At 40.5% G+C, this 24549-nt stretch overlaps 2 long non-coding RNA genes and 1 pseudogene across 2 annotated transcripts; 2 read left to right on the top strand and 1 right to left on the bottom strand.

Annotated features, from left to right (window-relative positions):
* Positions 1–1341: 1341 nt before the first annotated feature.
* LOC112181869 lies at positions 1342–3516 on the top strand. The gene is made up of 4 exons (XR_002929166.2): positions 1342–1584; positions 1678–1758; positions 2527–2781; positions 3000–3516. It is a non-coding gene; the product is annotated as an uncharacterized LOC112181869 (long non-coding RNA).
* Positions 3517–9029: 5513 nt separating this feature from the next.
* On the top strand, positions 9030–11553 carry LOC121051400. The gene is made up of 3 exons (XR_005805595.1): positions 9030–9407; positions 10081–10151; positions 11247–11553. It is a non-coding gene; the product is annotated as an uncharacterized LOC121051400 (long non-coding RNA).
* A 10739-nt stretch (positions 11554–22292) lies between these two features.
* LOC112200554 lies at positions 22293–24338 on the bottom strand (annotated as a pseudogene).
* Between the last annotated feature and the right edge of the window lie 211 nt (positions 24339–24549).

The raw sequence follows: 24549 nt of genomic DNA, 5'->3' as shown, positions 1-24549 counted from the left end.
CATAGTTGCAAAAAAATTCTGTAATCCTGGTATCAGAAAATATTTTATGCAAGTCAAGGAATTAAATTATTTCTTGCTTTTTACAGTTAAAGTTTTTCTTTATTATGGTACTTATTCATTTTTTGTTTAACTTGGGCAGCTTGGAAACTTTTGCACTGGGCTGAACATACATATAGAGAAATGGTACATGTTTTTTGTTCGAGTTCTTGTATTCATTTATTTCTTTTAGTCCCTGGTTGATATTTACACTATGCCAAAAAGGCCTTCAGACGACATAAGTTTGGTTTTATGTCGTCTGAGTTTTTCCGACGACATAATTTTTTTTTATGTTGTCTGAATATACACTAAAACCATACTGGTTTAATTTGAAAAAATGGTGAGCATTCAGACAACATATTTGTGTAGTTGTAGAAGGTGGTGATTTCCTATCTCAAATTTGGATAAATGGTGAGCATTCAGACAACACATTTGTGTAGTTGTAGAAGGTGGTGATTTTCTATCTCAAATTTGGAGGGATATCCAAAAGTTGATTGAGTCTTTTCCCTCTCAAATAGCCACGCCCTAGTTGACTGGAAAATGTTGTGACATTCAGACAACATTTAAATGTTGTCTGAATGTCACGGTTGTTTTAAAATTTCTCAAGTTATTTTGGCTTGTGCTATTTGACACTCAACAGTCCCTCGCAATTAAGTCATTTTCTGTCCTTCTCACTCGGTTCGACCACGACTAAACACTCAAACACCACCCCGCGCTCTCTCTCCTTCTCACTCAGCTCTCTCAACTCGACCTAGAACCCGCGAAACTAGAAAACTCAAACACCAGCCTCTCTCCTTCTCACTGTTCTCTCTCAGATCTCGATTCTCACTCTCTCCTTCATCTTCTCACTCTCTCTATTCTTCTTCGTAGTCTCTCCTTCTTCTTCTTAGTCTCTACTTCATCTTTCATGTTTGTATTAATGGGGCTCTCCAGCAAGAGCTGTTTTCAAATCGGATATTGGTAAGCAATTTAGGGTTTCAATCATTTTGTAGTTTAGGGTTTCGACTGGGTTCAATCTTCAATTGATTTTAGGTTTTTTTTTTTTTTTTTTTTTTTTTTTTCTGCAAATGATTTGTGTTTTGGGGTTTTTTCGACTGGGTTCTTCCATGTTGTCAAACAAGAACTCTTTCTTCTTTCAATTAAAGCTAATTTGTGTTTTGGGGTTTTGAGTTTGGGTATAGTTCTTCAATTTTGTAACACGTTTCTTCTGTTTTGTTGGTCTTGTTAGGGAAACTTGGTGCTACAAAAGGATTTGCTGGGAAGGCTCACTGCTCGTAGTGTAGTGCAGAAAACAGAAGGCTTGTTTGTCTAAATTTATGGGGAGTCTTTTTCCCCAATCAATTTATGGGTCTTGTTAATTCATTACCTAGACTATTTGACAGCCAAACACTCAGTTAACAAAAACCAAGCTATCTCTGTTCTCTTTCCATTCCGCTCCCACTTCTCTCCTAAGCTCTCAAATACTTGAATCTTCTCACTTCATTTCATCTAAGGTCTAAAATCAGTAGCTACTTTACCTCTATGCCTTGCTTCTCATCATGTTAAGAGGTATGAAGATAGGATTGATCAAACCTCCTTCGCAGCTCCAGGTCTTCTCTTGCCTTGTAAACCTCCTCTAATTCACTTATTTCACTATGACAGAACAAATGGAGGACTTTAAGATTTCAAACCACTGAGCTTGTCTCTATTTTGCTTCAATACCAGAAATTTTCTTTCCTTTCGGTAAGAACTTCTACTTTCTGTTAAATTCCAGTTTTTAAAGCTATTCAAGGTTGTAATGGAATGCACTTTTGATTATTATGTTTTGGTAAACCCATGAGGATGGATAGGACTGGAAAAGACCAAAGTTCAATTACTGCACTCCAAGTGTTTGATGTTATGCCTCAAAGACAACACCAAGCTGAACCAGTGGGCTATTCCATGATTTTCGAAAAACCTATACTTCTTGTTTTACTCTCAGTTTTTGATAGCTTAAAGTAGACTCTTCAGTGATCATTTTGAGCTTAGTTTCAAGAAAAACGGAGTTAAACTGAGATACTTGTGCTATTTTGAAGTTACTGCACTGTTTCAGGATTTCTGCAGAATCAGCGTTTCTGGCAATTTTAGATTCTTGTTTGACCCTCCATTTGAACTTCGATTAGCATGAAACTTTGCAAAATAGTAGCTTTGCATGTTTACTTCAAATCTGGAAAGTTTTGCTTGAAATCACTGAAAGACTAATTGTTGGTGAAATTTTCTTGCTTGTTACCAGTTTTCTGAAATTTTCTCAAACTTGCAGCTTATTGTTACAAACAATTGATTTGAGAACCTTTACACTTGTTTTCTGTCCTCATTCTTCAGTAAGTTAGATTAGAGATGCAAAGCATGCCTGAAACTTAACTTCAGTTCGAAAGGCTTAGAAAAAAGTTTTGTCTTTGTTCGAAAGTGACAACAAACCAGTGTTTTCTATGCATTCTAATCAGAACATTTTGATCAATGTTTTCTTCTCAGAATAAGCCCACATATGGTGAAGCTCTAGCTATTGCCCAGTCTCTAATTGAGTGATTTATCGAGTTTTGGGATTTACCCAATCAGCCATTTGAACAAATTTAAACAAATTTAAAAGTTCAACCGTTGTACCGAGTCGGGGCCTCCATCATTCGCAAACACATAAGTGGAAGAACCTTACTGTTCAAAGCTCACAATCAAGATTGGTCAGAGGAACAACAAAAGCCCTAGAATCATAGTCCTCCACTTTATTGAATAGTAAGTTTCTCTCTATACCTCTCTCTCAAAACTTTGTACCTTCTGATTTGGGAACGGTGAATCGCAATTCATTTGGGGTTATCTGATTCAATCTTCTTGTTTCTAGGTACAAAGATTCAAGATTTGATTTTAATAATGCCAATCACCTTTTGAATGATTTTTGGTAATTGGGTCTAAATATGAGTGAGTTAATTGATTCATTGATTGCAAATTCGCAGGCATTGTTCCAATGGAGAAGGATCAGAAGGTAGCATTTGAAGACCCCAAGGTGGATATGTTCGAGGACGATGACGAGTTTGAAGAGTTCAACATCAATATTGTTGTGATTAAAGGATATTCTAATAGTAATAAGAAACTAAAATAAATGATTAGTTTGTGGAGTTGTGGCAATGACATGCTTAATGGCAACGTTCTGTGAAATTGTAGTGTGTTGGCAATTTTCGAGGTTGATTGAATGTAGTGAAAACCAGGACTCTTAGGGTGAAGGTGGGTAGGCAGTGCTTGCAGGGAGATTTCATAATAGGCATTGTTGTGGCCCTTGTTGGCTTTGGTATCTTTTAAATTTAAATTTCCTTTTCTTCTGAATGTGGACTGGAGCCTGGAGGTAGCTTTTCTTTGGCTCTTTGGTATAAGGTCTGCCTAGCTATTTGTTAATTGTATTGCTGGTTCACTCTAGTTATAATGCTTGAGTGAACCTCATTGGACTAAATTCTTGAGCTTTTTGTATGTAAATATTATAGTATGTGCAAGTTCATGTACTTTATTTCTCAATTATGTTTATATATCCTGTTAAGGATGGAAATACATCTCGGGTAGATGGTGATGATGATGACTGGGACTGATGATGAGCTTGAGATTGAAAACTTCCCTTTATCTTCTTCAGCTAATCCAGGCTCTGGGGAGGTAAACCTTATATCTGAAGCACAGATTCATATTTCTTTGGAGATTGATGATATGAATCTATTATGTGATGAGTTCATTGGGGCAGATGAAATACTGGCTTGCTTTGTACATTATCAACTGTGCAAAGTGTTTCTTTACTGGATATTCTTGAAAACCTGCATCTAATTAACTAGTAAAAATGCATATGGATGATATTCAGGTTTCTTCCGTTTTTTTATAGATATTTGAGCATTCCAAAGGTACAACAAAATTGGACATGACTATGGCTCATTAGGTGTCCTAATGAAGTTTCTTATATGTAGATTATTGGCTCTTTTCTTTTAATTCTTTTTTCTTGAAATGCAGTGATTGAATATCTCAAATATCAAAAATGTATGTTCTGTTGAAGGAAAATCAGTTTTGTGTGTGCCTAATCAAATTAGGAGTAGTAATAGGAGAGAAGGTTCTAGAATTCCTAATCCTACTCGGATTAGTTTTCTTTGTAACATTAGAACATATACTTTCTAATCCCTATATATATGACTCCTATTCTCAATAATATGATTACAATTCTCTATTCAATCTCTCTCGAATTCTCTCATACTTAAACACGTTATCAGCACGAGCTTTAGCCACAAAACAGAAAACCAAAAACTGAAACCAACTCATTCACAAAGTAGCCCTTAGCCTGAGCTAGCCGAGTCTTCGCTGCAGCCTGCCCCTCACGCGCCCTTGCGCCCGCTGCAGCCCCCGTCGTTGCCCTGCTGCCCCTGCAGCGCGACCGCACACCTGTTGCCCCTGCAGTGTCTTCGCCAAGCGTCTCTCGGTCAGCTGTGCCTGTAGCCTTCTCGGCCGACCAACCCGCCGCACCTCCAAAGCCATCTCGGTTTCCTTACCTTCGGCAGTCCACACGAACAACCATCTTCGCAGTCGCTATACATCCCCGAGCCCACCTAGCCCTCTATATTCGACCTACATCAACTACAAGTTCAAGTTTTGAAGGTTTCAAGCTTCAAACAAACAAGTATTTATAATTAAAGTTCCCGCTTTCTGTACTTTAATTTCTCCTTCTTTTTCTTCGGGGACTTGCAACATCCCTTCTTCTACATCCCACCTTTCTTATAACGTGGGTTCGATTCTTGAAAAGCGGAATCGTGGGGATTCACACAATTAACGAACTAAGAGCGTTCGTAAGACTTCGGACTAAGAGTGTCCGTAAGCATCGATTTATGACCATATAAACATCATTGATTCGATCTAATCCAATCATTCTTGGAAATCGATTTCTTAGTAGCATAGCTCAGAAATCTTATTTTTATTTAGTTGTTGTGGAAGTTTTAACTCCGAAACTAATATATTTCTTCTTCTTATTTCAGGATGTCGAAGCCAAAGCTTGACTTTCCTATCCTTGACTCAACTGGAATATCATAGTTGGGTCACGAGTGTTGAGAACCACCTCACTTCAAAAGGGATCCTACCTGTAATTCAGGCACCCCTGATCTTATATTCGAGCGTACGGCTACGAATAATACCACAGCTCTCATCTTGATGAGACGCCACATGGATAAATCACTCTGATTGGAGTACATGGCAATTAAGGATGCTAGGGAATTATGGGTTGCGCTAGAAGAGCGTTTTGGTAATGTCAAGGATACCCTCCTCCCTGACTTGAAAGTTCAATGGAGCAATCTACGATTCGCCGACTTCAAGTCTGTAGCTGAATATAATTCAAAAGTTCTACGCCTCAAAACTATGTTGAGGTTCTGTGGACAACTTGTCACAGAGCAAGAGCTAATTGAGAAAACTCTCTCCACCTTCCTCGTCTCAGCAATTTTGCTAGCAAAGCAATATCGAACCGAATTCAATACTGGACGGATCACGAGGTTTCATCAGCTAATTAATGTTATGTATGTAGCTGAAAAACATGACAATATCCTCGTGAAGAATTATAATTCAAGGCCTATAGGAACTAAGAGCGTTCAAGAGGCGAATTATAATAATGCACCCAAAGGAGGGAGCAAGGAGCGGAACCTTAAAAATAAGGGACACAACGGGCGTTTTGGTCCATATAACCGCCATACAAAGGAATGTAATCGTCAGAATGAAGAACGAACACGTGGAAATACATGGCAACGTGGGAGAGGAGGCCGTGGGGCTCCAGGACGTGGAGGAGCCGCCCAAGGCCGTGGGAATGGCGCCAACTCCTCTAGGGGACGCCACCAAGTGCAAATAATGCACCTCAATTAAGGGGAGGAAATCACAATGACATGTGTCATCGATGTGGATCAAGTGAGTATTGGTTCAAGCAATGCAATGCGAGCAAACAATTAGCTCGCATTACAAGGCATATAGAGACTTTAGAGAGCATGAAGCCTATCTTGCCGAAGAAGAAGATGATGGTGATGATGCTAACGTCAATCTCACCATAGCGGACTTCAAATCTGACAAAGAATTGCACAAGGATGCTGCAGATTTTGATTAGTATAGTTAGGGCTGGCAAAATGGGCCGAAGCAACCGAACCAGCCAATTTTCGAACCGGCCCGAACCGATTTGGGCAAAAAATTCGGCCTGCCGACTTTCGGCTCGGCTGAGCCATACCGTATGGCTCCCTTCGGCTTGGCTACGGTATGAGATATTGCATACTGTCGGTATACCGTATCGACTGTATACAATACCTCATACCGAATATGTATACCAAAATGGCTACACTTTGATAAGAGGCAAGGTTTGAACCTTGGACCTCTAATACTCCACGTTTGCTCCCAACCACTAGAGCAACTAGTTCTCTTATTATTATAAGCACAAATTTTATATTTATTGTCTCTTAGTTCTTAGTTCTTACTATCAAATAAAAACACAAAATAGCAAGAATTTGGTTGGAGGCAGCAGTCGAACCCCCATCCCCTCACTCCGCAACTCAGCTCTCAACCACTAGAGCACAAGTTGCTTTCATTATATGTGGTACAATTATTATATTTATTCCTTCTTAACCTAATACAATTAAAAGAAAAAAACAGAAAGACCTCATCGGGTCCATCAATCCCAAAAATCAGAAACCATTCATCTTTCATCATCTCCATCACTTTCTTCTCCCTATTCATCCTCATCTTTCATCTCCTTCAGTTTTTTTTTTTTTCCAGAATCTCCATCAGTTTCTTGCCCCATTGCTTTTGCTTTCTTCCAGTTCTTTCATCTTTCTCTTCCTCTATTTCCTTCATCTCCTACTTTTCTCCATTATCAGTATCATCACTTCGTCCTCATCTAGTCATCTCCAAGGGAAACTCCAGATGAGATCTGAATCTTCGATGGCTGCTTTGATGTGATGTGCTTCTACCGCAACAACCTTCGTCAGTCAGACACCCGTTACCAATTGGGCCTCCTCTGATTTCCGGCAGCAAAACCGAACGATACCAACTGAAAATTCGGCTTGCTGACAGTCGGTATACCGACTATTTCGGATCGGTGGCGGTTTGAAAATTCTGATACCGACGGAGGTCGGTTCGGCAACGGTTTGGGGAAAAATGGATCGATTTAGTACCGAATCCAGCCCTAAGTATAGTCCTTAGTTTTATTTTCCAAGAATTATGTAATGGCAATATGCCTTAGTCAATAAATGACATTTTGTATTAATTCTATCTTATGTGGCGCATCTAATTAAGTATGATGCCTAGGAAAATAATTGAGATTAGTGGTACTTAAGAGAGCATTGCTCCACCGACATCTCTTTCTACTTCCCTGATCATATTTGATTGGAGTTACCAAACGGATAGGGTGACTACGATTTGTCTACGATTTTATTTTTATTTTAGATTAGATTACAGTCACGAAACTTTGATGTAATCATTGGCTATTATTAATAAAGTATCGATTTCTTTTATTCAATGTCTTGGACATATTTTAATTTCGAACTTTATTATTTTTCAGTATGTTTCCTGGAGAGCTAGCATGCCTCGTGGATAGTGCAACTACACATGCCATCCTTCGAAATAGGCAACTATTTCTATGGATGACACCATCTCGATCTTTCGTGACTACGATGGCTGGATCATCTCAATTGATTTGTGGTAGAGGGCCAGCCCAATTTATGTTGCCCAATGGCACAATTTTAAATGTCACCGAAGCTCTTTATGCTCCTAGGGCAGGAAGAACCCTATTGAGCTTCAAAGATATAAGAGCCAATGGTTTTCATGTGAAAACACATTGTGAGAATGGACAAGAGTTCCTTTGCATCACCTCTAAAGACTACGGACATAAAAGAGTCTTAGAGAAACTTATGTGTCGATCTAGTGGGTTGTATGCAACCACTATCCGAATAATTGAATCCAATCATGTTATGAGAGATTATTTATGGGATTCTGATATATATATAGGCTTTGGCATAACCGCTTGGGACACCCAGGTCGTGATATGATGATCCGTATATTAAAGACTTCACACGGACATTCATTTTTTAGAACGAAAAGAAGTAAAAAACGGATTTTGGACTCCGAAAGAGCCCATACGCCTCACGGCACTGTTCACCCCCAAAACCGGCCATCCTTGGCCAGCGCCGCCGTCCCCTTGCTGCCTCAGGGTGGCATTGACGCCACCAATGCTCTTTCAACTCCAAATTTTGTTTCTAAAGTCAATTGTGACTTCGTGGCTCAACCAAAATCCTCATTGGTTGTTTCTAAAGCCCATCATTCGTTCTGCAAAGCCTGCTCTTTAGCAAAATTAGGATCGAGACCATCCTATGCAAATGACACTAAAGAAAATATATCATTCTTGCAACGAATCTAAGGTGATATTTGTGGACCTATTCAACCACCATGCGAACCATTTAGATATTTTATGGTGTTGGTTGATCATGCATCGACACGCTGGTCACATGTCATGCTATTGTCCACTAGGAACGCTGCATTTGCTAAACTCCTAGCACATATTATTAAGTTAAGGGCTCACCACTCGGATCATCCTATTAAGTCTATAAGATTAGACAATGCTGGGGAGTTTACATAAAACACTTTTGATGATTATTGCTGTAATACCCCGAAAATCCAAATTATTTTCCGAGGAAATTTTAGAATGATTTCGTGGTCATGGGAGAAGGTACGAAGCTTTGAGAAGTGTGGAATTGGTTCGAAACGATTTTATTTCGAAAACGTTTATTATTTAGGGGCACGCGAAAATCGACTTTTTATACGTACAGAATTTGGGAAAACTTCCTTCATGAAAGTTGTAGAGCTCGTCAATACAATCGCGTGCATATGCGGAACACAAAAATCGGAGCTCGTATGAATTAGTTATGATTTTTTGAAAAAGTTCCAAATTAGTATAAATATTTCCATTTTCGGAAAATTCCGAACATCATTCAGAAATTCAAAACCGAGCCGACTGCAGCTCTCTTCGCCAGAAATCGCCGATTTTCTTCTCCAATGGATTTCTCCCTCCTCAGGCAAGCGTTTGAGGTGAAACAAAGTCCAGACCAGCTCGCCTCCTCCCCACGAGCAGCCTGGTGGCCTCCTTTCCTCCCCTCACGGCGGCTACGCGGCGGTGGAGCTCGAAACCGATTTTTGCTCAATTTTGAGTCAACGCCGATATCTCGAGTTCTAGACGATCAATCTTCGAGATTCTTGACAGATGAACTCGGATTGAAGTTCTGAAACAGTTTCATGAAGAAATCGAAGCGAGTGGTGGACGTTTTCACGTCGATCAGAGCACCTGCCGGTTTCTGGAAAAATTCCGGCGAACCCGTGGCTTCTAGGTAACTTTTTGACCACTTCCGTTCATTTTCTGACTTTGTGCTAGTTATGAAAATTGTTGGGCTTGATGAGATGAAGGGGAGCAGCCAGGCCCCGACACCATTGGCGGTGGTCGGCGGCGGCTCTGTCTAAATTCCGGCGACCATTTTCCGGCCACCTCCGGGGGTCAAAAATGTGATTTCTTTACATTTTTAGATTTTACGTTTCGATACGATCGTTTGCATATATTATTCATAATTTTTGGATATCGTATGATTTAGTTTTGAATTTTACGGTTTCGATTAATTTCGATTATTCGATTAATGATCTGTGAAGATCGGACCGTCCAGTGGACTTGTAGTTTTGATATGTTGATCGTATGACTGTCCCAGTGACCATGTGTGGACACGGGCTAAGATCCGACCGTTGGATCTTCGTATAATTGTGAATTAGTATTTTGGAAGGCGATTCGTGAGAATCCGACCGTCGAATTTTCATGAAATTTTGTGGAGATGTTTATAAGGACGATTCAGGAAGATCCGACCGTTGGATCTTCGTGATAAATTAGGAGGATGATCCTAAGGGCGATCTGTGAGGATCCGACCGTTGGATCATCATATAATTGCGATCTGACCGTTGGATCGTCGTTTAATTTTGTTTATGAGTTGTTGACTAAGTAAAGATCATGTTGATTAGGTGATTGACGGTCTTCCTTGGTGAGCGGTTTTGGTGTGTATTGTGAAAGTGAAGACGCAGCGGGATTAGAGGTGAGTAAACCTCACGTGGTTCTTATTTCAAATCGAGTACATTTAATTACTTTATTTTGTCGTAATTGTGTGAAAATATTTATGGAATAAATATTTGTTTTAAATCATATGGACTTGATCAACTACGGTCCATAGGTAAGTAAAATGTTTTAATTATACAAAATGAATTTCCTGATTTTCTTGTGTGAATTATAGTTGGTATTAGTGATTATCCCTGAGCGGATGATTACGTATATATATATTTACGTGGATATATATTTGGAATGGTGTGACATTGAGGTGTATGGAATTACGATAATTTGGGTGTGATATGATATTGTCTTGGAAATTGCCATAATTATTTATGATAAGGTTAACCGATAAATGTGTGTGATAATCATGTTGACCTTCTGAGTTGATTTGAGGGTAGAAATGTAGTGCTCTGAGGACAGGGAGTCCGAAGAACGCTGGTTAAATAATAACCGAGATGTAGTGCTCTGAGGACGGGGAGTCCGAAGAACGCCGGTTAAATAATAACCGAGATGTAGTGCTCTGAGGACAGGGAGTCCGAAGAACGCCGGTTAAATAATAACCGAGATGTAGTGCTCTGAGGACGGGGAGTCCGAAGAACGCCGGTTAAATAATAACCGAGATGTAGTGCTCTGAGGACGGAAGAGTCCGAAGAACGCCGGTTAAATAATAACCGAGATGTAGTGCTCTGAGGACGGAAGAGTCCGAAGAACGCCGGTTAAATAATAACCGAGATGTAGTGCTCTGAGGACAGGGAGTCCGAAGAACGCCGGTTAAATAATAACCGAGATGACAGAAAACGATGTTGTTAGAAATCTAACGTGTCATTAGTGTTGGGTCCAAAATAGTTGGGATGGACTAAAGTGGTGATATTGTGGTTAGAGGATTGTGGAAATGTATTCGTTGTGGATTTTCCGTGTTTTGTTTGATGTTTCCTCACAGATGTTTTGATTGTTGGTTGTTTACTTGAGTTAAAATAAATATGAATTAAAATCAACAGTTCCTTCTTGTTTACTCATACGGGCTGTTATGGCTTACCGGGTTTGGTGTTGTTGCAATCCCGGTACACTATTCAAAATTGTGTAGCGGGTAATCCTACAGGTCAGGAAAATCGAGAAGGTGATCAGGCTGCTTAGAGTAGTGAGATTGGAGTTACAACTTTATTGTGAGGTTGTTATGCTCATTGAGCTTACATTTAAATTTGGTGAGAGTGTGTTGTAATATTAAATTCTTGAGGATTTGGTTTATGTATTAGTGAGTGAGGCTAGATGTGTTTATATCTGAGAAAAAATTCAGAATGTTTTATTTGATTAAGTTGTTTATTTCATGTTTCGGATTTGAATTTATTATTCAAAATTCGGGGCGTGACAATTGCATGTCCATTGGGATTGATGTTGAACATTCAATTCCTCATATTCACACCCAAAATGGTCTCGTAGAAGCCGTTATTAAATGACTACAAATGGTCGCTAGGGCATTGGTAATGCGCACCAATCTCCTTATTTCTGCTTGGGGCTATGCAATATTGCATGTAGCTGTGCTTATTCGTCTGAGGCCCACTGCCACTCAACCCTTTTCTGCATCCCAGATGGTGACAGAGTATGATCCTGATGTCTCACAATTACGCATATTTGGGTGTGTAGTTTATGTGCCAATTGCGCCGCCACAGCGCACCAAAATGGGTCCTCAACGACGATTAAGCATTTACATTGGATATGATTCTCCAACGATTGTCCGCTACATAGAACCATTGACAAGCGATCTCTTTACCGCAAGATTTGCAGATTGTCACTTCAATGAGACAGTCTTCCCGTCGTTAGGGGGAGATAAGAACATCAATGTTCAACAGGAACGACAGGAGTTGTCGTAGTCTGTCCCCACTCTGTCTCATCTTGATCCCCGAACCGCACAGACCGAAATTGAAGTGCGGAGAATTCTCGATCTTCAGAACGTAGCAGAATCGATGCCTGATGCATTTTCTGATATCGCTAAAGTGACGAGATCACATATACCTGCTGCAAACGTGCTTGCAAGGATTGATGTCCCTAAAATTAGAGGACATGACGCCATCTCAAGGGCACCTGAGCATGGCGTCAACGTTCTCTCCCACAGTGATGGTGACGTTGTGGCTAGGCCCACGGCTCCTGCCGGGAAGCGCGGGAGGCTTATAGGTTCGATGGATTCTCGCCCAAGAAAGAAAGCGAGTTTGGCACAAAATAATCCATTAATCATCGATGTTAATAATCTATCTCATGAGAATATTCCGGACTATGGTTATGTCCAAGAGACATCATTGGGGGACGCTCCAATGTCAGAACCAATTCCAGAGAATAGAGAGATCTCCATGAATTATGCTAGTGTACATGAGATGATGGATAGAAATTCTATGGCAATTGATGATGTATTTGCATATCATGTTGCGAAAAGAATTATAGAATATGATGATATCGAACCTCGATCTGTCGAAGAATGTCAACGAAGAGCAGATTGGCCTAAATGGAAAGATGCGATCCAGGCTGAATTAGATTCACTAGCGAAGAGACAGGTATTTGGGCCTATAACGCAGACACCCCCAGATGTAAAACCTGTTGACCATAAATGGGTTTTTGTTAGAAAGCGTAATGAGAAAAATGAGGTGGTTAGATAAAAAGCCCGTCTCATGATGCAAGGTTTCTCACAAAGCCCTGGAATCAACTACGAGGAGACATATTCTCTTGTAATGGACGTTATAACGTTCCGCTACCTTGTCAGTTTGGTAGTTTCCAAAAAACTTGACATGCAGCTTATGGATGTGGTTACAGCATATCTCTATGAGGATCTAGATTCAGAGATATATATGAAGGTTCTAGATGGACTTTAATTACCCAAATCAAGTGGCTCTAAACCACGAAGCACGTTTTCAATATGATTTAAAATGCTCACTATATGGATTAAAGCAATCCGGACGGATGTGGTATAACCGTCTAAGTGACTAATTGATTGGGAAGGGATATATTAATAATGAAATATGCCCATGCGTGTTCATAAAAAGAACATGTTCTGGATTGCAATCGTAGCAGTTTATGTCAATGACATGAACCTAATTGGAACTCTAGATGAGTTGAAGGAAACTGCTAAATATTTGAAATCCGAATTTGAGATGAGAGATCTTGGGAAAACACGGTTTTGTCTTGGTTTAGGACTCGAGCACCGTAGTGATGGGATTTTGATCTATCAATCTGCATATACTCAGAAAAATCCTAAGGCGCTTTAATGAAGATAAAGCAAAGCCTGTGAGTACTCCCATGATTGGTCGTAGTCTTGAGCCAGGAAAAGATCTGTTTCGTTCAAAGGATGAGGACGAAGAACCATTAGAGGCCCAAGTGCCCTATTTAAGTGCAATAGGTGCATAATTGTACTTAGCTCAATGCACAAGACCGGATATCTCATTTGCAGTGAACTTGTTAGCTCGACATAGCTCTGCGCCAACACGCCACCATTGGATTGGTGTAAAGACTATCTTTTGATATCTAAGAGGTACGATTGATATGGGCTTATTCTATCCATACAGAGAGAAGAGGAATGACGGAAAATTGGGACTGGACCCCAAGAGGCAAATTGCTGCCGTCAAAAGCATGACCGCCGGCCATGCTACCAACACTGCCACCCTTGGTGGCCGGAGTACTCTACCTTCCCTCCCTCAAAACGAAAATGATGTTTTGATGGGTTTTGCTGATGTAGGGTACATCTCTGACCCTCACAAAGGTCGCTCTCAAACGGGTTATGTCTTTACCATAGGAAGCACTGCGATTCTTGGAGGTTTACAAAACAGACCCTTCTTGCTACTTGCTCAAATCATGCAGAGATTATTGCTCTACATGAAGCTCTGCGTGAATGCATATGGCTAAAGTCTGTAATTAGACATATTCAAGGAAGTTGTGGCTTGAAGTCTACCATGGATGAACTTACATGCATTTATGAGGATAATGCAGCTTGTATTGAACAAATGAAGTTACGTTTCATCAAGGGCGACAACACCAAGCATATATTGCCTAAGTTCTTTTATAATCAGCAACAACAATCACTTCTAAAGATTGAAGTAAATCAAATCTGATAAGAGGATAATGTAGCGGACTTATTCACTAAGTCGTTACCTAAATCCACCTTCGAGAAACATATGAAGAGCATTGGATTGAGGAAGTTATCCGAACTCCCATGATTGTAGCAATCAGGGAGAGTTATGATGTCTACATGTTTGATCTCGAAAAGTAGAGGACGTGTTGTACTCTTTTTCTCCTCCTCGAGCGTGTTTTTGTCCCACAGGGTTTTTCACTCGAGCAAGGTTTGTAACGAGACAACGGATGAAGTGTCACCACCAAGTTTGAGCGGCACAAGGTGGAGTGTTGAAGGAAAATCAGTTTTGTGTGTGCCTAATCAAACTAGGAGTAGTAATAGGAGAGAAGATTCTAGAATTCCTAATCCTACTTGGATTAGTTTTCTTTGTAACATTAGAACATGTACTTTGTAATCCCTATATATAGGGCTCCCTATTCTCAATAATATGGTTACAATTCTCTATTCAATCTCTCTCTAATTCTCTCATACTTAAACATGTTCTAGTGCTTTTGCTTTGAGAAAATTTAGTTATCCACCTTTTAGGTTTTAGCTGAAAGATTTCAAAATTCATGCTGGCATCGTATAATCTCATGCTTTGGTTCGCAGTTTAGTTGAGACTGCATGAGTGTAATTAAGATATGGGAAGGTTGGATCCAAAGTTGAACTAGAAGTATTGCATTCTATCTACCTAACCAAACTGTACCTAGCACCCTATGGAACTCATAATGATTACTTTATTTTTCCCAGCATTACTTTTACAGTGCTTTGTTGTTGTTAAGCTAATTGTGTCTGACTAATTTGGTTCCCTGATCACACTCATCCTTTTTTGTCTGGTTACTTTTCATGAATTCAATGAACTTGCAAACATACACAATTGATGTGTATGCACAAAAGTATCCATGTAGAAGCAAGTATGACACTTAGATGGTTATATAATCATATATATATATGGACAAAATACTGTTTACTCCATATACTTATAGGGGGTCGACGTTTCAGCCCCTGACATTTCAATTTCACCTGAAAAGTCCCTAAACTCTCCAATTTCACCCAATTGGTCCTTACCGTCAATTTTCCGTCAAAAGCCCCGTTATCTTGCTGACGTGGCATTCCGTACACGACCAAAATGTCTATTTTACCATCACTTTTATTTCTTTTATATTTATTTTTTTCCTCTCTTTTTTTTTCTTTTCTCTTTACATCCTCTCTCTCTCTCTCTCTCTCTCTCTCTCTCTCTCTCTCTCTCTCTCTCTCTCTCTCTCTCTCTCTCTCTCTCTCTCTCTCTCTCTCTCTCTCTCTTGCTTCCCTTCCCTTCCTTTAACCACTGTCAACGACCACCCACCACCACCATCACAACCCTCATTTCTCTCGCCGACGCTTCTGCCCCACCACCTCCTCCACAATCCCTCCACAATTTCAATACCTCCTCGGATCCACCCACATGTTCGCAGTTTTCGGGGTCCGAATCAAAATTGGGTACCGGAGGAGCATCAAAACTCTCCAGAACCTTCGTCTTGCTTCCGCTGCTCACCGGCTCAGGCTCTTTGCCTTTGCCAACCCACCCTCTCAACCAGGACCCACCGGAGGAGCTTTCTTCAGACCCAACTACACCAGGAGGCCCACCCACATCATTCACTATGAACATCATTCCATTTTCGGTGAAAGCCCCAAATTCATCAGTAGAATTCGATTCAGGTTTCACTCTCGCAATCAGACTCTGAATCTCTATTGCTCTGTGCACTGGAGTCAGAATCGGATTCGGTATCAGAGGGATTTGATTCGGGCCGATCTGACCTGAAATCTTCATTCTTAACGATCACAGGATCCTCCTCCTATTTCTCAATTCAAATCACATAAAGATGAAGCAAGCTCAATAACACCAATACCTATGAGAATCTGCTAACACCTTTGTGGCTATGAGTGTTCTATGGAGTGCAGATCGGACGACGGAGACCCGATAGCTGTGAAAGCAGAGACTGCGGTGGCAGTTTGATGCAGAAGCTTTTGGCTCTCGGATTTGGACTTTATGAACGGAATTTGGGCCTTTTGCGTGGTGGAGAATCCCATGGAGGTGGAGGCGAGAGCGGAGAGGTGTTTGCAGATGGAGGCCCATACGAGGATTTTAGATTGGAGGGAATGAGCGAGGGAGAGTTAGTGACAGCGGCGGTGGCGGTGGCAGTGGCAATGGGTTTGGGAAGAGAGGGCTGTAGAGCTATACTGTCGGACAAGGATAGGAACCAACCATTCAAAAAAAAAAAAAAGGATAGGAACCCAAAGGGGGAGGAATCGGAAGGAGAAAAAAAACAGAGAGAAATGGATAATGTGAAGGTCTGGGGAGAGAGAGAGAGAGAGATAGAGAGAGAGAGAGAGGACGTAAAGAGAAAAAGAAAAAAAAAGAAAAAAAAAAGGAAAAAAAATATAAAAAAATAAAAGTGAGGGTAAAATAGACATTTTGGTTGTGTACGGAATGCCGCGTCAGCAAGATAACGGGGCTTTTGACGGAAAATTGACGGCAAGGACCAATTGGGTGAAATTGGAGAGTTTAGGGACTTTTCAGGTGAAATTGAAATGTCAGGGACTGAAACGTCGACCCCATAGCTATCAGATCTTGCAAGAAAATTGGAAGCCCTGTCTTCCTCCTTCAGCTAGCGTTTCTTGGGCTAGAAATTTGCAAAGCTGCAGATCCTCCCTTGGTTCTTGGGCCAAAAATACTTTCCCAAACTTTGGGAAACAGGTCAACTCTAATATCAATCAAATCCAATCCCTTTTGGAATCTGATCAGGATGAAATTCAAGGGGATATCTCTACTGCTACTAATCAAATTGCTTCTCTCTGGTCTCTTGAAGAAGTTTTTTGGAAGCAGAGATCCCGCATCTCATGGTTGCCCCATATGGGGATCTTAATACTCATTTTTTCCACCAGAGCAATTTACTCCACAGAAGCAGGAACAAAATTCTTCGGCTTAACAACGGTTTTGGTCAGTGGTTATCCACTGAGGATTCTATTGTCTCTCATCTCAACAGCTATTTCAATGATATGTACATAACCACACCAACTGACCATACCGAAACAGTTCTGGACTTCGTTGATCCGCTGGTGACGGATGAGACGAATGATTCTCTTATGGCTAGCATCTCCCTTGAGGAGGTTAAAGCAGTTTTTGAATCAGGAGCTCTCAAAGCTCCCGGCCCGGATGGGTTCTCTGGTTCCTTCTACCAGACTTACTAGGACATTGTCAAGGAGGTTGTTCTTGCTGCAACATTCAATCCTACGAATCAACGACCATTCTTAAGCAATTCAACAACACCTTCATTGCTTTAATCCCAAAAGTGGAAGCTCCTCAACTTGCTTCACAGTTCCGGCCTATAGCTCTGTGCAATTTTGCTTACAAGATTTTAACCAAGATTATCTCCAACACATTGAGTCCTTTCATGCCTGCGTTAATTTCAGAAAATCACTCTGCTTTTGTCTATGGTCGCCAAATTCAGGACACTATCTTGGTGGCACATGAGTTGTTCCACCACCTCAAACTCTTGAAATCTGGTATACAGGGGGAATTTGCTCTTAAACTTGACATGAACAAGGCTTCGAGTGGATTGGAATTTTCTAGAGCTGGTGCTGCTTAAAATGGGGTTCCACCATATCTGGGTTCGCCTTGTTTTGAATTGTGTAACTTCAGCTTCCATGACTCTCTTGATCAATGGCTCTCCAGGCAGGAATTTAGACCCACAAGGGGTTTACGCCAAGGTGTCCCGCTCTCCCCTTTCTCTTCCTGTTTATCAACGATGTGCTATCTACAATGATCAGAAAGATATGTCACGCAGGTCTTTTAGATGCTATCAAGCTAAACACTGATGGACCTTTGTTAGCCACCTCTTTTTTGCAGATGACTCAATCTTCTTTCTCAAGGCCACTTTGTCAAATTGCGAGGTGTTGTTTGACACAATTCATCACTACTGCTGTGCTTCGGGTCAATCTATCAATAAGCAAAAGTCCACTCTCTTTTTCAGCCCCAACACCCAACCACAGATTGCTCATCTCATTAGCTTGGTTCTGGACATGAAATCGGTCTCAAATCCGGGGCGATATTTGGGTCTCCCTACAGTTTGGGGTAGATCTAAGTCCTCTGCTTTGGCTTCTGTTAAAGAAAACATACTTCAGAAGATTTCGGGTTGGTCTAAGTCAACTCTATCTCAAGCAAGCAAGGAGATATTGATCAAATCAGTTGCAATGGCAGTCCCGATGTACCCAATGACTGTTTTCAAATTCCCAGCAGGGCTCTCAAATCAAATAAACTCAGTGTTGGCTGATTTTTGGTGGGGGAATGCTTCATCCCCGGGTATGCACTGGAAAAAATGCGCTTCTCTTGGTATTCCAAAATCAAATGGAGGTTTGGGTTTCCGGAATTTGGCGGATTTCAACATTGCTTTGCTTGCAAAGCAGTTGGCATATCCTTTCCAGTCTGAATGCATTGTGGGTAAGAGTCCTAAAAAGCAGATATTTCCCTCGCTCCACTTTCCTAGAGGCTACCCGTGGTTCTTCCCTTTCATGGGCGTGGTCTAGTCTCCTTGAAGGTAGGCATCTCATCTCGGGTGGAGGAATGTGGCAGGTTGGTTCTGGCTCCCAAATTGACATATGGAAGGATAACTGGATCCCTAGATGACCCTCTGGTAACCTCCTCCAATACATGCCACAAAATGTCCCTTTTCTGTACTCGTTGAATGTCTCTCATGTCATCGATAGATCATCCAACTCTTGGAATCTGGATTTGGTCTCAACTTTCATTCCTTTGGAGATCTTGAATGCCATCCAAGCAACCACTTTTGGCCCCCAGAACGACCAGGACAAGTTAATTTGGGCTCCCACTACATCAGGAGTTTATTCGGTTAAGTCAGGTTATGCACTTCAAGTCTCTGGTACTTCACTTAACCTTGCCTCTCACCCTCATCAATCCCATTCTATTGACTCCAAAGTTTGGATCTGGTAATGGAAAGTCCGAGCTACTCCAAGAGTGAAACATTTCCTTTGAAGGGCTCTGTCAAATGTCTTGGCTACAAATCATAATCGTCACAATAGACACTTGGCTCCATTGTGTCCGCTGTGTCAAGCTCATCCTGAAACTGTTGAACACATTCTCTTGTTATGCCCATGGGCCATGCGTACTTGGTTTGCCCACCCACTCACTTATAGAATTGACTCTCAGACCATCACTTCTTTGGACAGGTGGCTCACTAAGTTGTTCGTTTCTAATGGTGGCCTTTGTACGACAGACGTACACTACACATGTGGTTTTCTTACTGTGGTTAATTTGGAAAGAACGGTGTAATTGTGTGTTCAATCATATCTCCCCAAATTCTCTATCGGTGGCTTCGAGGGCTTTTAGAGCTTCATCGGAATTCCTGACAATTCCTACATTTTTAAGCCCAAAGATTCACCGCCCTCGCAACTCTGAGGATTCCACTCATTGGTTTCCTCCTCCGATTCACTCGTGGAAAATTAACACGGATGCGGCATGGGATTCTTCCACTCTTTCTTGTGGGCTCTCAGCTCTATTACGTGACTCTACTGGAACTTTAGTGAAAGGCTTGTCCCAGTTGAATTCTGCTTCCTCCTCCTTGGCTGCTGAAGCTATGGCAATTGATCTTGGCCTCAGCCTTGCCTCCTCTATACCTCTTTCTTCCTTTCAGTTGGAATCAGACTCTTTGGTATTGATATCAGCTTTTTAAAACCCTTTGTCAGCGGTGGACTGGTCGGCTTCTCAGATTGTTTCGACTATCCGAACGAAGACCTCTCGTTTCAACCGTGTAAATTGGCGTTGGACCAGTAGGAGGACAAACTCTGCAGCTGATCTTGTGGCAGCGTGGGCCTCGCGCAGGGTGTGCCCGGTGGATTGGGACTCTAATCCCCTCCCTCCCTAATGCGCATTTTACTTTATGATGCAGCTGGTCCCCCTCCTTAGCCCTGCTAATATGAGTGTGCGCTTTAATGGAGTTGTTTCTCCAGTTTTTTCTTTACTTTCTTTGTTTTCCTGGCGTTTTGCCTCTGTTCTGTTGGCTTCTTGGCCTGTTTGTTTCTCTTGTAATGTTCCTTTGCCAAAAAAAAAAAAAAAAAAAAAACAAAGTTTCTTGTCATTTTGTCAGCATGGGATTTTCTCATAATATGGTTGCCAAAGCCATCCAAGAACCATTCCAATCCAGTGCAAGTTTTTACTTGAAATGCTTCAGTTTAACCCTGCCCCTTTAACACACTGGTTTGATGGAATATCCAGGACTTGAGGATGCAGATTCAATTCTTGAAACCCTCCTCTTATATAACATGAGTATTAACTGGACTTCATCTGCCAATGCTTTCTTTGATGAAGATAACTTCGGAATGTGAGCTTCGTTGTGTTTGATGTGTTGTTACATAATTATAGTTTGAGCTTCTGTCAAACTTAACTTGCATGATGCGCATTCATGAATTTAAGTATTCACATTTTGTGTTTGGTATATTGGACTAGGTCAGTAGATTATCAATCTGGGGAGTATAACCATGTATTTTATTCATTCATTGTCAATGCTGTATTGCATAGTAATGCGTATCCAGTAATAAAAATCATGCACAATTGTTTTTGTCAGCCTGTTGGTCCTCAGCTTCTACTTTAGCTAGTCTTCTTTTGATTGCAGGTGTCTCTGGTTGTCTGCATCGTATATTTCTACATCAATTAAGCCTAATTTTCATATTGTATCACCAATTGTTTCGCTTTAATTGTTTGTCATGCACATATTGATATTGTCTTCTCTACAAATCTTATAGTCCATATGTTTTCATTTCCACTACATGGAAGCACTACTCTGGCTTTTGCTCTAGTGTCCAGCGCTGTGCCCATCTTCCATCTTTCTTACCTATCCTTGTAAAATCAAAATGAAATTGATGAGGATAAGAGGATCCAAAAAAAAAACATTGAACTGGCATCAAAATTCTTGGTTAAGATTTCTAAATTACGCCATGGTGTTCAATGTACATTGTCTTGTGAGTGCATAATCAATTGCTCTCTTGTTAGATTGTTAACCAATTGTACAGATTCATCTGTCCTTTTATGGTAGTTTAGTGCACATTTTATTGTTTTTGCAAGATGAGTTGGTCCTAGGTATTTCGAGTCTCATCTTCCCATACTTGAAGAATATAAGTTGTTGATGACTTATTCAAAAAAGAAAAAGTTGTTGATGACTTGTAATAAAAGGAAAGAAGATTTTACATTCTTCTGCTTTGCAGGCTCTTGAAAGTAGTCCTCCTGAGCAACATTCTCTTCCAGAGCCGCATTCTCCTCCAGAACAGTGCTCTCCTCAAGAACAGCAACAAATTGACTCGGGTCTCTTTTCTTCAGATTATGATGGGAGCTTTCTAAATGGTCTTTCAGACAGCTCTGATGATGCGGTAGTTAATGTCTTGAATACTGTAGATGCCATTGGCCCTTTTCATAAGAATCTATATCCTCCACGCCACATGATATTATATTGTTTTGCAATATCAATGGAACTTCCTCATCATTCTATAGGCTAGTACATCAATTTACATGGGATTATTGGTTCATGGAAATGACACTTCACTTGCATGTTACATATGTGGACTTCACAGAAAATTAATCAACTATTTTTGCAGGTAACCATCGATCCTACATCTGAGGCGGAGACAAAACTTATGTCCTTGGTTAAAATGGGGAACAATGAATTGGAGGCTTCAATGGCAATAGAAAGATTTGGTATACCTTTATTTCTTTGAGAATTCTCACGTACAGATTTATCTCTATGCTTTAATTCTTTTGACGATTGTGTTCATGTTCTGTAAACTGCTATTTACTTGCTTTAGGTATATGCATATTTTTAGCTCCAAACCAAACCCCAGAAGTATAACTAGAACAATTTCATTTAGGGTCTGGCACTCTAATTTCATATTGAACGCATCCAAGAAATATATTGGTTCCTTTCTGGGTAGTCAGGAATCAGGACTAGCATTAATCTTAATGATTCAAATCATAGACAACATCAAGAACTAGATAATCAAAGAAAATCAAAAAAGGCACGTATATATATTTTCTTTCTAGATTGGAAACAAACAAAGCAATTAGAAAAAGAAGGGAATTTGGAGAAACGAATTCAGCACAGATCAAGGCAGTGGATCAAGGGAGTTGATGGTTATAGGGTTCTTTAGGGACGAGGTCTCCAGATACTTTCATTGCCTACATCCATGATTTGAATACCCTTTTTCTCCATTTCAACTCTGATCTGATCACTTTTTGCATAATCTTTCTTTTTCCTTGCTAATGTCCTGTCTGCAATCGTATGCAGCACATCATCTTCAGAAGTTCAGCTCTCTCCAAAACCTTAGCCTTTAATTCCTGCACTACCTTGGAGTATGTATGGGAGGATAGCAAACCCAAAATGGATAGAACTGTTTTAACAGCTTCCATGGTTTCAACTAGTGACAGATATAATTACTGTTGCTCGGGATGCATCTTGAATGGTTTCAAAGAAGTGTTTATAAATCTCAAGGCATCTTGAAGAGCACCCGTCAATATGTTTGCAGTGTTCAAGTCATCAGACAATTCATTCTTTAACTTCCTGATCAATACTTGCGCTTCTTGAGTCCCAAATTCATTCTTTGACTGCTCGCTGATCAATAGTAAGCTTCCTTCTTCTTGAGTAATTCCATTTTGCTCTGCACCTTCCTTGTTGGTCCCATCTCGAAATGGAGATAAATCATCCTCACATTCTTGTAAAGTATTATATATGCAATACACTGCATCTGATGCACTTTCCAGCTGGGAGTTACTATAATTGAGAGGAGTTCTATAGTGTGCGCTTAACAAGAAGTGTCCCAAAGACAGTGGATGATACCTGAGTAATCTCAAGAATTGTGAAAGAGTTGCCCAATGATTTTGACATTTTCTCATTATTTTTAGTAACATGACCGTTCTGCAACCAATAACTGACACGAGCCTCATGGCTTGCAGCAATACTTCGAGCAATCTCATTTTCATGATGTGGAAAAATCAAGTCAATACCAGTATACCACCACCATGAATAGTTAAGATAATGATGACTCATGGCACTGCACTCAATGTGCCACCCCGGCCTTCCTGGTCCCCAGTCGCTGTACCATTTTGGCTCTCCAGGCTTCGCAGACTTCCACAATGCAAAATCGGCAGGATAGCGCTTTCTTGAATCGACAGAAACTCGTTCACCCGCCCTAATATGTTCCAACTTCAGTCTAGATAATTGCCCATACTTTGGGAATTTCTCAACAGCAAAGAACACATCTTCATCAACTACGTAGGCATAGTCATTGTCGATGATCTACATGTAAAACAACTATTTAGAATGACATTCAGGTCCCAGAACAAACAAAGCAGAGAAACTCAATATCAAGACTATACCATTGGTGATACAGATTAACTGTCCCAAACTTCAACAGGGTTTCCAACTCAAGTAAAGAAAAGACCACGAAAATGAATCAGAGAATACGAAAAGAGGTTCCAAAAATAAAAAATAAAAAGTGAACCAAAAGTTGGTGGAGAACCTTTTTTTTATCATTTTTTTTTTTTGGAAAAATTTCACAAATGATCACTCAATTACTCGGTCGACACTTTAGTCACTGAAGTTTCAAATATATCACTTCAGTCACTCAACTATTACATTGTCAATCACTTAAGTCACTTTGTTAATTTTTTTCATTAAAAAAAATTATAAAAAATACTTCTTTTTTTTTTGAAGCGGGGTTTGGAACCCAGCCTAACTGGGAGGCTTAGCCCCATGTCCGAAAATATTATTAATAGAATAAGAAGGATGATTGACAATGTAATAGTTGAGTGACTAAAGTGATATATTTGAAACTTCAGTGACCAAAGTGTCGAATGAGTCATTGCTGAGTGACTGGAATTCTCCCTTTTTTTTTTTAATCTGATCCATGTGCTCACATACTTGGGATGATCGGTGAAAGCTAAATTGCTTACAGACTTGCATTGCTAGTGCAACAATTACTAAGAGGATCATGAAGGCTCTTAAAGACTATGACGACGATGAAGTCCCACCTGAAAGTGTCCATCGCTATGTTCTTTATGATTTATGAAGGGATTGTCTATTGTGCAGCGATGCACCGTGCAACGTGAGTACTGTTCATCACATGGGCTACACGTGATGTCCTGTTAGTAGCCGGTTGGGTCACACGTGAGAGCAAGTAGAATATGTGCTTGGTTTAGAGTAGAGAAACGTCCCAACATCTCCTCGGCTGACCCTTGTGCGTGGACGAGAGCCAC

The sequence above is a fragment of the Rosa chinensis genome, chromosome 1, assembly GCF_002994745.2.
Source record: "Rosa chinensis cultivar Old Blush chromosome 1, RchiOBHm-V2, whole genome shotgun sequence".
NCBI lineage: Eukaryota > Viridiplantae > Streptophyta > Magnoliopsida > Rosales > Rosaceae > Rosa > Rosa chinensis.
Note: the sequence above shows the minus strand (reverse complement) of the source record. Positions and strands in the feature narration are given on the sequence as shown.